Source organism: Heterodontus francisci, chromosome 4 (assembly GCF_036365525.1).
Source record: "Heterodontus francisci isolate sHetFra1 chromosome 4, sHetFra1.hap1, whole genome shotgun sequence".
Taxonomy (NCBI): Eukaryota; Metazoa; Chordata; class Chondrichthyes; order Heterodontiformes; family Heterodontidae; genus Heterodontus; species Heterodontus francisci.
The window spans coordinates 145,842,902-145,859,866 of NC_090374.1; the positions used below are offsets into that span (position 1 = coordinate 145,842,902).

At 45.4% G+C, this 16,965-nt stretch overlaps 1 pseudogene; it reads right to left on the reverse strand.

Annotated features, from left to right (window-relative positions):
* Positions 1-8,248: 8,248 nt before the first annotated feature.
* LOC137368830 (putative nuclease HARBI1 pseudogene) lies at positions 8,249-9,028 on the reverse strand (annotated as a pseudogene).
* Between the last annotated feature and the right edge of the window lie 7,937 nt (positions 9,029-16,965).

A 16,965-nucleotide genomic window follows, 5' to 3' on the forward strand; every position in this document is an offset into this window, starting at 1 on the left:
GCACTGCAACTGGATCACAGCTCTCCCATCGGGAGAGCAACGGTATGAGTAGAGATTGAAGGCAATTTGGGTACATTCCCGGCTTTGCCCCGAGCCGGCAAGACAAAATTATCGGTAGTTTCAGCCGCAGCGATCAGTGCAGTGTTTTGGCACGGATTCCTTTCCCCGCCATCACCGCACTTGAGCACCATTAGCTGACCCAGACACCAGGGCTCCTCCTGCCGACAAGCTCACAAGCCTGCACTGCAGCAGCACAGCTCAGGGCATGGCTCCTGCTCAGCTCTGTAGACAGCACAGCTTGTTGCAACTTTTAAAGCAAGATTTGCTTCTCACGGGGCGAAAAGAATAGAAGGTTTTGGCAATGGCAGCCAGATTTCCAAAAATGGACTGGAAAGCATCTGATGTTCCAGGTGAATTCAATTTGAGCTATGTTTCCTAGACCACAAGGTTGTGGATGCAGAGAAACAAGCGATAAAAATCAGGATCGCCATGGGAAATGAAGGTCTGTGCAGGATCAATACCTCTGGTTTATCTGTAGAAGGATCTATCAAAGCTATGGGCAACATTAGAAATACAGCTTAAAATTAAAGTCAATTTCAGAGTACACTACTTGGAACTCATGCAGTACAGACAGAAAACCAATGAGAGCTTGGACGACCTTGTTAACCGATGCAGACAGAAAGCAAGAAAATATGACTTCTCTGATACTGAACTTTTGGAACGAATTATGGAGTTGGTTATCGTCTCCATTCCGATTAAGGCATTCCAGAAGGACCTCCTGGAAAAGCCAAAGGGACACAACATGGAGAGCATACTACAGGACGGACACAGATACGAGGCAATTATCATAGGGAGAAAGTGTTTGCAAGCCTTAGGATCCAAAATGCCTGTTGGTACAATAGCCAAGGCACACAGGTAGTTCAAGATGTGCAGTAACTGCGGGCACTCCAACCAACTGCGTAGATGCCTGGCATACACAGACATGTGCAAGGCATGTGGGCTTAGAGGGAACTAGGCAAAACTTTTCGGAAGGTCCAGCAGCAGGAATATGGGGAGAAGCCAAAATGGCAGAACTCAAACTGCAGAAATACGCCACCCAGAGGCGAAGGGAGGCGAGACACTTCCCGGCATCGCTAAAAGAATGGACCCATCCACGAAATGGGCCTGACCAAAATGGAAGTGGATCGAGGTGAAGACACTACAGATGAACAGCTATTTCACATGGACACCCTAGCGGAACAGGTCCATTCCTTTAACAAAACAGAAGCTTTTACAACACTCCAGATTGCCTGCCCCAATAAGGCTGGACGGCATCAACTGAGAGTGAAGCCTGACACAGGAGCAAGTCCCAACACTCTATCTTTCCGCATCCTCAAGGACATGCATAAAGAGACATGGAAGTCTGTGGCCCAACCCTCAAGCATGAAGCTTACGGCATAGAGTGGCTCAACAATAAAATGTTTAGGTTCCCTACACTTGGAATACAGGTACAAAGAGTCAACATGGTCTACTCAGATATTCTACATAGTGGATGTTTCAGGACCAGCAGTAGCAGGGTTGCTGACATGCACCAAACTTAACATGGACACCATCCATGTGCTGACGCAGTCAGAAGACAACCACAGTCAAAACAAGTGCACATCCATTGGATCGATACAAGATCTTCAGAGGTTGTACCTGGACCGGTTTGACATTGTTGGGAATTTCCACAGGGATGCAGTCTTACATCTTAAAGAAGGTGCAATGCTGTCAATCAATCGGCTGCAAATATGCAGCGTGCACACTCGAGAAATGTTGAAGATGGAACTGGATGAAATGGAAAAACAAGGCATCATTCAATGAATGCAACATCACATGGACTGGTGCAGTTGCACCACTACAGCAATCGAGAAGGACGGTTCAATTTTAGTAAGTTTAGCCCCGAGGAGGCTAAACATACCCTTAAAGAGATGTCCTCATAAGATACCAACGTTGGAAGAGCCAAACCCAATGTTTGCTGGAGTGAACCACTTTTCCAAATTAGGCACAAAAAATGGATATTGATCTGTACACTTGTCAAGAGGGTTGCAAGCACTAACAACTTCCTTAGGCAGGTACTGTTTCCTCTGTTTACCATTCGGACTGTCGGTCAGCCAGGATATATTTCAACAGCAGAGATAACAGAGCAAGTCTCGGGCTGTGTGTATATTGCAGATGACATCGCTGTAGTAGGACACACGGAGGAAGAGCATGACAGAAACTTACACTTATTAATGGAGTCCGACAGACACAAAGGTTTGGTTTTCAACAGCAAAAGGTGCTCCATTAAGGCAGATCACATAAAATTTTTCAGTGCCATTTACTCAAGCTCAGGTATTCGCTCAGATCCTGGGAAGATAGAAGGAATGCTGACATTGCAGGATAAGGATGACCTATAAAGGGGTCTAGGTCTAGGTTTCATCAGATGAAAGGTCACAGACCTTAAATGTTAACTCTGTTTCTCTCTCCACGATGCTGCCAGACCTGTTGAGTATTTCCAACATTTCCAGTTTTTATTTCAGATTTCCAGCATCGGCAGTATTTTTCTTTTACTTTAGCAATGTTATGATAGTGTATTTGTTAGTATGTTAAGTATAATCATTTAAATATATGTTTACATGATATGTATATCATCACAGGAAGTGATGCCTTATCATGTGATTCAGTCCTCTTGCACAGTTAGCACGTTTAAGCAGAAGCAACAAGTCTCCATTAAAGCTTTGCGTTCAACCTCTATGTATAGAATACAAAAGCAAGGAGGTTGTAATGAACCTGTATAAAACACCAGTTTGGCCACTGTGGAGTATTGTGTCCAATTTTGGACACCACACTTTAAGACGAATGTTAAGGCATTAGAGAGGGTGCAGAAAAGATTCACAAGAATGGTTCCAGGGATGAGGAACTTCCGTTACATGGATAGATTGGAGAAGCTGGGGCTGTTCTCCTTGGAGAAGAGAGGTTAAGAGGAGATTTGATGGAGGCATTCAAAATCATGAGGAGTTTGGACAGAGTAGATAGGGAGAAACTGTTCTCGTTTACGGAAGGGTAGTGAACCAGAGGGCACCGCTTTACTATGATTGGCAAAAGAAGCAATGGCAACATGAGGAAAAGCTTTTTTTACACAGCGAGCGATAGGAACTGGAATGCTCTGCCTGAGAGCGTGCTGGAGACAGATTCAATTGAGGCCTTCAAAAGAGAATTGGATAATTATCTAGAGAAAATATTTGCAGGGCTGTGGGGAAAAGGCAGGGGAGTGGGACTAACTGAGTTCCTCTTGCAGAGAGCCAGCGTGGACACGACAGGCCGAATGGCCTCCTTCTGTACTATAACCATTCTATGATTCTATAATGGAGGCACATTTTGATCCCTGCAAATAAATAACCTATTTGCCGCAGTCTGGACATTAATTAGCCCAGACAGGCAGGTAGTTATCACAGCCATTAGGAGGCATTAATGAGATCTTTTTATATTGAATTTTACTTAGATTTAAATTTAACGCCTCCAGCATTGGTTTCCTGGGGATCGGAACAGAGGTAGGTTTGAGCTGCAGTTCATGTGGGTTTTTAGGTTTTCTGAATAAAAGCTCACTTAATACATCTGGTGTCTCAGTTCCTTCTGGCAAACATTTGGCAGAGAGTTCTTGTGTTGATACAGCTTTTTCAAAAGTTTGGAGCCTTTCAAACTGACAGGATCAAGATGGTAGCCATGTTGGATGTGTTGGACAATACATCAGAAGAGGAAGGCCATCACCATCCCTAGATGCAACAACATGTTGTGATGGGATCAGCACTTGCACAGGAGACAGAGATGCACAGAAAGGAGATTTCAGGACAGGGGCTGAGGTCACAGGAGGTATAACCCACATAAAAGAGTTTACAAAGAGAGATTCAGTTTCCTTAATCCCGGAGCAGCTGTGCTTCTGCAGGCTTATGTTATCACATTAGGTGGCCTCAGACATCTGCAGCCTCCTAGAGGAAAACCTACTACCTGATGGACCTAGCGTCCGTGCATTTCTAATGGTTGTGAAAGTCACCACCACCTCCAATTTTTTGCCTTTAGTTCCTTCCAGGGCACTATTGGACACATAGCGAGGGTCTCACAGTCTGCTGCGCATAAATGTATAAAGCAGGTAATGTTTGGATTGTTTACCAGGGCTGGGAGTGATGTAAATTTCCCCTGTGATGGCAATAACCAGAATGAGTAGAATCTTCTCGCTGGCTGGATTCCCACAGGTACACATGTGGCAACCTGAGCATTGTCACAGCAGCCAGGAGCTTTTATAAACTGCAAGGGATTTTCTTCCAAAAATGCACAGCTGGTGTGCAACCACAAGAATAGCTTCAAGCAGGTCTGCGCCCTATTCCCTGGGAGTTGTCAATGATGCAGGCAGGCAGTCTAGCATGGTGAGAAAATGGCCTGTTTTTATGCTTCTTACCACTTCTACGTGGTGCATCCTGTGTGGTTTCAGTATAGATTGAGGCAGGCTGCTCAGATCCCTGCCCTGACTGCTGAGATGTTTTTGGCCCACGCCCTTTGGGATGTGGAGCCCCTGATGATCTCACCAAAAACTGCTTCACCTGCATCTGTGCATGGGCAGATTCGGCCATCGGAGACGATGCAGCAGATTGGGCACAGGCTATGGTGGTGGTGGTGGGATAGATGAGTGAGCAGTGGGAGCGCGTAGAATGGAGCTCCAACTTCTATGTCCTCTTTATTTTATTTTTTTATTTATTTAGAGATACAGCACTGAAACAGGCCCTTCGGCCCACCGAATCTGTGCCGACCAACAACCACCCATTTATACTAATCCTACATTAACCCCATATTCTCTACTACATCCCCTCCATTCTTCTACCTACAGTAGGGGCAATTTACAATGGCCAATTTACCTATCAACCTGCAAGTCTTTGGCTGTGGGAGGAAACCGGAGCACCCGCAGAAAACCCACGCAGACACAGGGAGAACTTGCAAACTCCGCACAGGCAGTACTCAGAACTGAACCCGGGTTGCTAGAGCTGTGAGGTTGCGGTGCTAACCACTGTGCCACTGTGCCGCCCTGCTTGATTTTTTTCTAGAAATCTATTGGGGTGTGTAACAAGCAGTCAGTCTGCTGCCAGTTTTCTGCCCTGCTGCTTCCGTTCCAGTTTTCAAGGGCAGTATAAGATCCTGCCCTATATTTCTGCTGGGGCATGAGAAATCATTCCCTCCTGAAAGCCTCAGCAAAATTCCAGTGTGACAGTGCAAAAGTGAGCCAGAAATAAATGTAAATTATCCGATGAATGTTTATTCACCAAATCAAATAGGTGAAGTAGTGGCCCAGAGTAAAGGCCTAATGTGTTGGCAGGATTACCCCTACTCACCAGAAGAACAGAATTCAGTCTTGTATGCTTTAAAACATAAAAAATATCTGGCAATGAATTTAAAGCAATAATTCAGTTACACAGTTTCGTTACCATCCTTGGATCCATTCTACTGAATCATGACCCAAAGTGCGATTATGGCCATGAGTCCCAGACCATGGAACACATCACATCAACCTGCCCGCTGAGATCTGTAGCAGGAGACATCTCATTTCTCCACTCAGCGGCTGGAATTTTTCTGTTCTCGCCTACTCCTGGGCAGCCGGGTCGGAAGCAGTCAAGAACTCTGAATCCGCTCCATGCTGCCTGCCCACTGGCATCATGTGAGGGGCTGCCAATTAGTGGACCCTTGGCATATTCAGCACCTGACAGGGCGCGCGCGGCGGCTGATTCAGTGGAGTTGGGGGCTGACAGAAGTTGAAAAAGTCAGACTGGAGTACAGAGATGTGGGGGGCGGGGCCAATGACAGCACTGTAAAAAGTCAGGCAGCAGTACAACGGTGCAGCCGCTCAGGGGAATACAGTGGAGGAGGAGTTGTGAGTGTAACTGCCGAGTGACCAGCTGACTGGAAAGTGAAGAAGGGAAGGAACAGTGACAATGCCCAGGCGCAGGAAAGGGGCCAACATTTGCAGACAAAATCCAGAGCGATGGATGGGAGAAGGTTCACCACAGCCCCCAGATTCTCAGAGGAATCTCTGCAGGTCGTCCTCCAAGCAGTGGAGGCGAGGCGGGACATATTATTCAATGGCGATGGTCGAAGAAGGCCCACAGAAGTGACCAAGGGGGCCTGGCTGGAGCTCGCCGAGGAGGTCAGCAGCCGCTGTGTGGCACTGAGGACATGGCACCAGTGCCACAAGTGGCTCAATTACCTGCTTCGCTGTGCCCGGGTAAGGGATACTCCTCATTAATCTCATTGTGAATGTGTCAGGGAAGGGTCAGTCTGTCCTAACAATGCAAGGTGGAAACCAGCAATGAGCGGTCCTTGCCTGCTGCAATGTATTAGGACACAGGATGGGCAGGCCTGGGATGCATCCAATCGTGTTCAATTTGGGCACTGCATTGCAGTCGCGCTGAAATGCAGCAACAAACCCAATGGGTGAGGATGTGAGATACCAAATCATATGTCTAAACTAGGTGTCCTTGTTTAAATAGGAGAAGAGGGCTCACAGTGCCCGAGAGGGGTCCCGGATCGGTGGTGGCCCGGGCAATCAGGCATACCTGACCAGTATGGAGGAAGGTGCCTTGATGATGGTAGGGGGTGACAGAGGACGCACCGTGGTTGATGGCGAGGTTGGCGGCCCTGGTCGTCAAAGTGAGAGTAAGTCATAATGTGATGGGGGATTGGGGGGGGCGGGATTGAGGGGGCAGTTGAAGTGGTGATTGTCTCATGCATTGAAGTGTGCTAATAAAAGGTGATTCACACAAATGTGTGCAAACTGCAGCAAGGGACATGTGCTGCAATCTGTGGTGCTGATCAAACTGATTAATCTGATTTTCCCTGCAGGTGAAACAAATCAGCGGCCAGGAGGGGTCTCGGGGGCTCACCAGTCCTCCTCTGAGGATGAGGAGATCGCCTCAGAGGGCGCACCGTCACATCCTCGCACCTCACCAAGTGCCAGTGCAGAGACTTCCACCATGATTGGGATTATTGTCTCCATGGAAACAGTATCACTTACGGGTGTTAGCATCGCACAATTGCCGGACCAGCCACCAGAGGCAGAACCGGCCGATGCCTCACACACTCAGAGGAGTGTGGGATGCCAGGCCAGTGCAGAGCTGCAAGCTGATGACGTGCCTCTGAGAACATCCATTCGGGGGGATAAATTGCAGGTTCAACATGCGGTGCATGAACATCTGGCGGAGTGGCCAGAGACCCTGCAAGCCATAGCACATACTCTGGAAACTTCCATCCAGGGCATAGCAGCTGCAAACTCTCAGGCATTTGTCCAGCTGGCATCTTCCATTGACAGACTGGCGGCTGCAGTGGAGGGGCCAATACGGGAAGCCATCCATGATCTCACAGGAAGTGTAGCCTCCCTGGACCAGGCTATCAGGGCACAAACTCAGATGCGATTGCAGCAGGTCGAGGCTGCTGATCCCTCTGAGGTCAGCTTTGAGGACCAGTTGAGCCTCAGGAGGGCAGAGGGGCAGCAGCCGATCGCATGTGGGAGCTCCTGTCAGGGCACTCCTGATGTATCATGCAGCTACTTGCTCCCTCCGCTACTGACAGGTCAACCGCAAACTCCCAGGGTGTTAGAGGGTGCTCCTGATATTTCTCATGAGCACCCTGATATGCTGTGACCTGCAAGGCCACGAGCAGGCAGAGGACGTCCGCCAAAGTCATCAAGAGCAGGGCGGCAGCCCGATCAACCACCGGACTCTGGTGAGTCTGGTGGCGAGGGATCGTCCACACGTAAGAGCATCCGCAAACGTTTTATGAAATCACAGCAACATCACATCTGGTTCATTGGGTTACCTTCCAATTATTTATTTCAGTTGCACATTACATCACTATAAATAAATTTGTGTTTTGAACATTTAACTTTGCATATATCATCCATGAGGTAGCATCAGACATCGTTGCACTGTTCAAGCGATTATATATGAGATGTCACACACTCGGGTTGGATTCATCATGACATGATGTTGTTTTTAATCTGATCATCTCTTCCCTTGGATGTGCGTCTCTTTCCCCTCTCGCAATCCCACAATGGCTCAGTGCTTGCACAATGTGAAATCTTTGCATGTAACAATCCTCTCAGGAGAAACGCCTGTCTATTAGGGCATCCCGGGTCTCTCTTGCTCTTAATTCCAGAGGACATTCTGCTTCCTCTCCCATGCCTTCATGTGGGTGTTGCCCATCGTCCTCCTCAAACTCCATCTTCATCTGATGACTCCTCATGGTTACCTCGAACCTCCTCAATGGTGTCTCCCCTTTCCATCGCCAGATTATGCAAGGCGCAGCAAACGACAATTACCCTGGATACCCACGCTGGCGCGTACTGCAGTGATCCACCTGAGCGGTCCAGACACCTAAATCTCATCCTGAGCAGGCCAATCGTTTGTTTGATTGTCACTCTTGTGGTTGTATGGCTCTCATTGAAGTGTTCCTCGGTATGACCTCTTGGGATTCTCACGGGTGTCATCAGCCATGTCTTCAAAAGATAACCCTTATTGCCAAGTATCCAACTTTCTAGTCTGTCTGGGGGACTGAAAAGAGCAGGCACCTGAGAGTTTCTGAGAATGTATGCATTGTGGCAACTCCCTGGGTACCGTGCACAAACCGGCTTGATTCTCTTGTGATGATCGCATACAAGCTGAACGTTCAATGACTGGAAGCCTTTTCGGTTAATGAATATCCCTGAATGACCTGCTGGTGATATAATTGTCACATGCGTACAGTCTATCACACCCTGAACCATTGGGAACCCAGCTATTGCTGTGACTCCTCTTGCTCTTTCAGCCTGGCTGGTGTTGTCCATTTTGAAACCAATTAAATTGTTAGCATGTCTGGTCAATGCATCAGTCACAACCTTTATGCAGTGGTGCACAGCTGCTTGGGAGATTCTGCACAGGTCTGCCGTCGACGCTTGGAAAGAGCCACAAGCATAAAAGTTAAGGGCGACGGTCACCTTTAGAGTGACCAGCATTGGATGACCACCGAGGCAGTTTGAGGCTATGTCCACTCCACCATCTCACAAAGAAATGTCACAGTCTCACGTGACAGATGCAGCCTTCTTCTGCACTAGCATTCCGACAGGTGCAGGTAGCTCAGACGCGGTCTGTATACCCTGCCTGTTGGGTAGGCACGTCTCCTGACATGTGTTTGCTCTCATCCGACTCTGCCACCTGCTCTCCCTCCCACATAACGGTGAGCCACTTGACCAGCTGCTTGCGCATGCCCATGCCCAGCTGTCCTTCTGCCCCTGATCGGGGCCTGGTCCTCCTCCTCTGAAGAGCTACCTCCAGAATGCACAATTCCCATCATTGGACTGGTTACTAGATTCAATGACAGAATCTTCTAAGTTCCAGCCGTCAGGGCAGGCACACACAACCCCCTTCCTTCCACTCACTTCTGACTGAGAACAGATAGGTCCCGAGCTGCAGTGAGTCAGACTCACTTGGAGCCCTGTACACAAGCTACAAATGTGTACAAATTATATAAAACACAGAAGCTCTCACAGCTAAGCAGCACCAAAAGCTTTACCTGCAACACACTCACTGATTGCCTGCCTTTCACCCTTTTAAAGCTGCCGGTTCCTGACACGATCAGTGACCCCATTTACGGCCGTAAAATCAAATAGCCACGTAAATTTCCAGACAATTGGCTACGCAATTGATTTAAGTGCCTTTAAATTACTTGCGGTCGGGCGTGCGAGCGTCGACTCGATCACGCCCGACTTCCTGTATCATAAAATGGCGTCTGTGCATGATGATGCCAGGGACCCGTCCCAATGTCATCGGACGCTATTTTACCACCCATACATCCCCAACCGGACCCAATTCAGGTAAGTAAAATTCCGGCCAGCATCTCAGGAGGCCATTGAATGGATCGCAAACTAGACATCCCGTTATAACCTTTTCCCATCATATGACGGTAGTAGTAATTGTAGTATAAGGACCTGAAAGGATTAATGTTGGTGACAGTGAGAGCAACTCTCCCACTGTAGTGATGATGATGTAACAGTCACATGGCAATGGGCTTTGGGAAGGAGAGAGTAGCAGCACGAAGGATACTAGCTAGAGAGGCTTGTGGAGAGTGTAAATAGAGATGTGTAAATAATAATAGTTATTAGTTGACCTTATTCAGACTCTGAGACTTTATCAATAATGCCCTAACTACACTACAAATACAATAACAACACACAATATGGTGGCACCAGTTAAAATGACCAGAAAGTACTGAAAACACCTTACCTCGTGAAGTAGTGCCAAGTGAACAGCAGATCACATCGAGGGACTGCACCAAGCTCCAGAGCTGCTCTGTAGCCGAAGAAGACTCAGACAGTCGGTGAGTCATCCATGCAGGCATTCAGACCGCATCACAGAAGCATGGTGGTCTGCAACAAAACCTCCAGGCCCAGAGATCGGTTTCTGAGTCACAGTGCAGGGTGATGGTCCATGATCGGATGAGGAAATTTTAAAAGGGGACATTGTTGGATGACAGCACACTGGGTTGGAAAAGTGGGCAGAGAGGTAAATCTCTAGCGATAAGGCGGAGTCGGCAGCCATTACTCAACCAGACTGCAGAGAGAAAGCGCAGGAAATTTTGGAAAGCTCGGGAAATCCCCAGAAAGAGTGTGAACATCTCCATTAAAGTCAAAATGATTTCAAAAGAAAGGGGAATACCCTAAAAAGCCTAACAAAGCCGAGGAAAACAAAATGGATTTGAAATTTAAAATACCTGGAAGCTTCTACAATCAGGAAGGACGCAATCAGATACAAAATTGGTCCTTATGGAGAAAAAGATTCCTACTATTAAGGGTTGCTTCCTAGCTGTGTACTAAATCAGAAGCAGAACCAGTAAATACCCTTTTAAGGATGCAATTGCAGATGACATGATTGTGAGGCAAGGAATAAACGAGGCTTCTGATAAATTTGAGGATGTGCTACAAGCCTTCACAAATATTTCAATTTAGTAGCAAAATTCTGGAAAGAGCAAAATTTAACAAGCGGGTCCAGAAGATAGGCGAAGCCATACATTCTTTTATAAATGATTTGTACAGATTGACCGAGGGATGTGATTATGGAGAATTGAAGGAAGAACTGATAAGGAATTGAATAGTTGTGGGAATAGCTGATGAGACTTTATCAGATCTCACAGTCGAAAGATGACCTAACACTCGAGAAGGCAATCCAGCTGGTACCACAGGCAGAAGTCTGAAGACAAAATAGAGGCATTCTGCGGGCTGAAGAGAAGCCTTGGATTAGAAGAAATCCATTGACTGTACAATTCTTGAAGCCAAAGGCAGAGACGTAATCTATAGAGAAGAAGACACACACAGGTGAGAAGGGGCAGGACACCTGTTACGGAGTTTCCAATTTTTGTTAAAACTTGAGAATCTATAGTTTTAAAAACGGAAAAGGATTTCATGGGCATTGAATCATCTGGAGATTGCTGAACTTTGGGTGTTTGTTTTAAAAGGAAGGTCAACAAAAGGTTGACCAGTAAACAAGTTTTTACTTGAAGGCACATGATTTAAAGTAAACATAGCAGGGGATTGTTGTGAATAGTCAGGATTTATGATTATCATAGGACTTGCCTGGAAAAAAGCTGGTTTCATTTTGCACTGTTAAAAAGCCAGCTGAGTTTTGGACTAAAAGAGGCAGTTGGAGTTTGTTTATGGACCTGCCAGGAGATCAGAAGAAAATCCAGACAACAGTTAACTCTCTTTGATGAATCCCTGCTCTTGAAAAGCAAAAGCCTGTCTGAAGTTGTACTGTTGCCTCCTGTATTTGAAGAAATCCTATATGTTTGCAGGAAACCTTGCATCTCTAAAAAGAACTTTGCATTGATTGTGAGAACTGAAACCTTTGTTGCTGCATACCTGATGAAAGACCTATGTGAAGCCTTCTGTAGTTGAATTTCTTTGAACGCCTACCCAAAACAGACTGTTCATCAACATCGCCTGGAAAGATTCCTGGTGGCAGCGACCTATTCGCCTTTGGGACACCTCGCTAAAACAAAGGACTTCCATATCTGCTATTCAGTCTAAGTTTTTTTTATTCCTTCTATTTCTTTGTCACAGCTGTCAACAAAAATCCCTTTTTTTCCCCCAGTTAACCGGTTGTGTATGCGAGTGTGTGTGAGGGCGAGGATAAAAATAAGGGATTTTAATATTTCAATTTGTATATCTATTTACTTCATTAGTGGTTAAGATTTGGTTTATTATATAAAGATAATTTTGCTGTTTATTAACGAAACCTGGTTGGTGTGCTTTATTCTGGGCACAAAGAGAGTATCTAACTGACTGTTTTCATAAGTGGGAACATTTATTGATATGTTGTGACCTGTGGAGAAGTGGGACTGAATTAACAGTGCACTCCTCCCGCCTCAGTCATAACACACCAGAAAACCATGTCAGCGTGTGGAGCCAAGAAGATCCATAGTCGGGAACAGTGTCCTGCTGGTAAAATGGAATGTTTCAATAGTAAAAAAAAAAGGCCATTACAGGAAAAATGTGCCAGAGCAAGACCTCTTCACTCAAAATCGCAAAACAAAAGACCTTCACACAAAGAGCTGTGAATGAAATGCATCAACTTCCAGCAGAAGAGGAACCAATAGATTTCCTAGGAGAAATTAATGACCCAAATCAAGGATTTTGGAAGTCGGACATTTATGTAAATGGACATCTAATGAATTTCTAATTGGACACAGGTGCTAACGTCACAGTTCTGTCAGACTAAGAGCCATGGTTGATGAGACATTGCCTACAACTCACAGACACACAGTTGCATGGTCCAGGCAGGACCCAACTGAAAGTGAAGGATAAGCTTCAAGCAACTCTCCAATATAGAGGAACACAAATTATGGAAACCTTATACATCTTGCAAAATTAAGAATTTTCTCTGCTAAGCAGATAAGTATGCTTCGGCCTGCATATGATCAAGAAAATTGATTAAGTCAAACAGCCACAGGTAAACAGTCACTTTCAAGCAGACTATCCAAAACTTTTCACAGGTCTCGGAAGAGCTGACAGAGTATAGAATCACACTTAAAGAAGATACCAGACCAGAGTGTATCTTCACACCTAGAATGATAGCTTACCCGTTGATGAACCATGTTCAAGACCAGCTGGAAGAGATGACCAGGATGAGAGTCATTTCTCCTGTTACAACAACAGAGTGGTATTCGGCTATGGTTCCTGTCCCAAAACAAAACGGTACTCTTTGTGCCTGTGTGGATTTAATGCAGCTTAACAAAGCAGTGGCAAGGGAAATTCATCCAATGTCCACAGTGGATGACAGCTTGGCAAAATTGTCTCAGAGCATCATGTTTACCAAACTCAACACCAATAGTGGGTTTTGGCAAATACCCTTAGATGAAACCTCAAGATTACTAACCACATTTATAACCCATTCGGAAAGTCTTGTTTCAATCGGTTACTGCTTTGGATAATTTCTGCACCAGAAATCTTCCAAAGGTCTATGTCTAATATCTTAGAAGTGCTCAAGGGAGTTATTTGTCACATGGATAACATCCTGGTACATGGGCAGTCAGTACAGGAACATGAGCAAAGTGTTTGAGAGGTTTTACACTGAAGGAGAAGTGCGAATTCTCCAAGACATCAATTCATTTCTTGGGACACATAGTAAATAGTAAAGATATAATGCCTGACCGAGAGAAGACATGAGCCATTACGGAATTCCCTACTCCTACTTCCATTCAACAGCTCCAAAGATTTCTTGGAATGGTGAATCAATTAGTCAAATTTCTATCTCATTTAGCGCAGGTAACAGAACTGCTAAGATATCTTCTCCAAAAAGATCAAGCATGGTGTTAGAGTTCACATCTCGAACAAGCATTTTGGAAGATTAAAGCAATGTTTGTATCACTGGACATCTTGGCACACCATAACCCTACACTATCAACAACGATAGCTGCAGACGCCTCCTCCATGAGGTTAGGAGCAGGTCTTTTCCAGGAGCAACTTGATGATTCTTACAGCCCAATATACTATGCATCTAGAGCTTTGTCCAAGACAGAGACAAGGTATGAAGTAATTGAAAAAGAAGCACTTGCTGTCACACAGGCATGTGAGAAGTTTTCTGATTACATTGCTGGATTGAGAATCATCATCGAGACAGACCATAAGCCTTTGGTATGTTTGTTGGAAGAAAAAGTGATTGCAAAAATGCCTCCAAGAATCCAAAGATTTTGTTGACGATTGATGAGATGTATGTACGAGACCATTTACATCAAGGGAAAGATGCAAATGTCCATTGATGCGCCATCAAGAGCAATGGTAGACCATCTGACACAACAAAATGTGAATTTTGTGGATGAGATTGAGTCATATTCGCAGTATACTGCACAACACTGGCTGGCAAGCATACAGAAACTGCAAGAAATTCATCACACCCAAAAAAGCGATGAAGAATGTATTCGTATAAGGCAGTATTGCACACAAGGGTGGTCACAAGAATGTTCTTGTGGGAAGACAGTGAAAACTTTCTATCAATATAGAAAATATATCACTATCATCGATGATTTGCGAGTTTATAACAACAGACTAGTAATTCCAAATTCACTTAGGTCGGATATCTTGGAATGTCTACATCAAAGTCACACGGGAATAATGAAGTACACAGCAAGGGCACAATCATCAGTGTGGTGGCCAGGAATATCCAAAAACATCAAAAATGTGATCCAAAACTGCCAGATCTGTACAACACAAAGACCAGAACAGCGTGAACCTCTGATCACTTCTCAATTTCTGAACTGACCATGGGAACATCTGGGTATGGATTTATTCATGTTCAGCAGGAAGTCCTTCTCAAGGTGGACAGAAGTGAGAAGGTTATATTCAACAACAACAGTTATAAGACTTCTATAAGACATCTTTGCGACACATGGTATCCATGACGAAGTACTGTCAGACAATTGAACCGCAGTTTGCAAATGAATATTTCACTCAGTTTGCAACAAGATTGGGATTTCAACATCTCACAAGTTCACCACAATATCCACAGGTGAATGGTGAAGCGAAAAGAGGTGTAAGAACCATAAAGTCCTTATTGAAGAAGAATGAAGACCTTATATCCGTCATTGACCTTTATCAAAACTCATGAAATTTCCCACAAACAGCACTGTGATAATGACGAGATAATCTATTTTTGTGATGTTGATTAAGGGATAAATATTGGCCAGGATGCCAGGGATAACTCCTCTGCTTCCCTTCGAAATAATGCTGTGGGATCATTTACTTCCACCTGAGAGAGCAGACGGGACCTCAGTTTAACATCTTGTCTGAAAGAAGTCACCCTCTGACAGTGGAGGACTCCCTCAGTACTGCACTGGATTGTCAGCCTTGATTTTTGTGCTGAAGTCCTGGAAGGGCAATGTCAGATCAGCTGCCTGTTATACATCTCAACCAATTGCCCTTTATATGGACTTCACTTTGAAAGAAAAATCAGGCTGACTGCATAATTGGTAGCAGATCATATATTGCACATTTTACACTATTGCCTGCAGGTAATATTAACCTCATTCTCTTCTTGCACTTTTTGGTTGTCCAAATTTTTGTCATGCTTGTCTACTGCCAAGGATTTGTATGAAGTTTCGTCTAGGAATTTTTAGTGTACCAGTTTAAGATGCTGTTCACAGAATCACAGAATAATACAGTGCAGAAGAGGCCCTTCGGCCCATCGAGTCTGCACCGATGCATTAAAGACACCTGACCTGTCTACCTAATCCCATTTGCCAGCACTTGGCCCATAGCCTTGAATGTTATGACGTGCCAAGTGCTCATCCAGGTACTTTTTAAAGGATGTGAGGCAACCCGCCTCTACCACCCTCCCAGGCAGTGCATTCCAGACCGTCACCACCCTCTGGGTAAAAAAGTTCTTCCTCAAATCCCCCTTAAACCTCCTGCCCCTCACCTTAAACTTGTGTCCCCTCGTAACTGACCCTTCAACTAAGGGGAACAGCTGCTCCCTATCCACCCTGTCCATGCCACTCATAATCTTGTACACCTCGATCAGGTCACCCCTCAGTCTTCTCTGCTCCAGCAAAAACAACCCAAGCCTATTCAACCTCTCTTCATAGCTGAAAGTTTCCATCCCATGCAATATCCTGGTGAATTGCCTCTGCACCCCCTCCAGTGCAATCACATCCTTCCTATAATGTGGCGACCAGAATTGCACACAGGTCTCCAGCTGTGCCCTTACCAAAGTTCTATACAACTCCAACATGACCTCCCTGCTTTTGTAATCTATGTCTCAATTGATAAAGGCAAGTGTCGCATATGCCTTTTTCACCACCGTATTAACCTGGCCTTCTGCCTTCAGAGATCTATGGACAAACACGCCAAGGTCCCTTTGTTCCTCAGAACTTCACAGTGTCAGGCCATTTATTGAATACTTCCGTGTCACATTACTCCTTCCAAAGTGTATCACCTCACACTTTTCAGCATTAAATTCCATCTGCCACTTTTCTGCCCATTTGACCATCCCATCTATATCTTCCTGTAACCCAAGACACTCAACCTCACTGTTAACCACTCGACCAATCTTTGTGTCATCCACAAACTTACTGATCCTACTCCCCACATAGTCATCTATGTCATTTATATAAATGGCAAACAATAGGGGACCCAGCACAGATCCCTGTGGTACACCACTGAACACTGGCTTCCAGTCTGTCTCCTACAGCTAAGGCAATTTTGAATCCACCTTATCAAGTTACCCTGTATCCCATGTGCATTTGCTTTCTTGATAAGTCTCCCATGTGGGGACCTTGTCAAAGGCTTTGCTGAAATCCATGTAAACTACATCAACTGCACTACCCTCATCTACACACCTGGTCACATGCTCAAAAAATTCAATCAAATTTGTTAGGCACGACCTCCCTCTGACAAAGCCATGC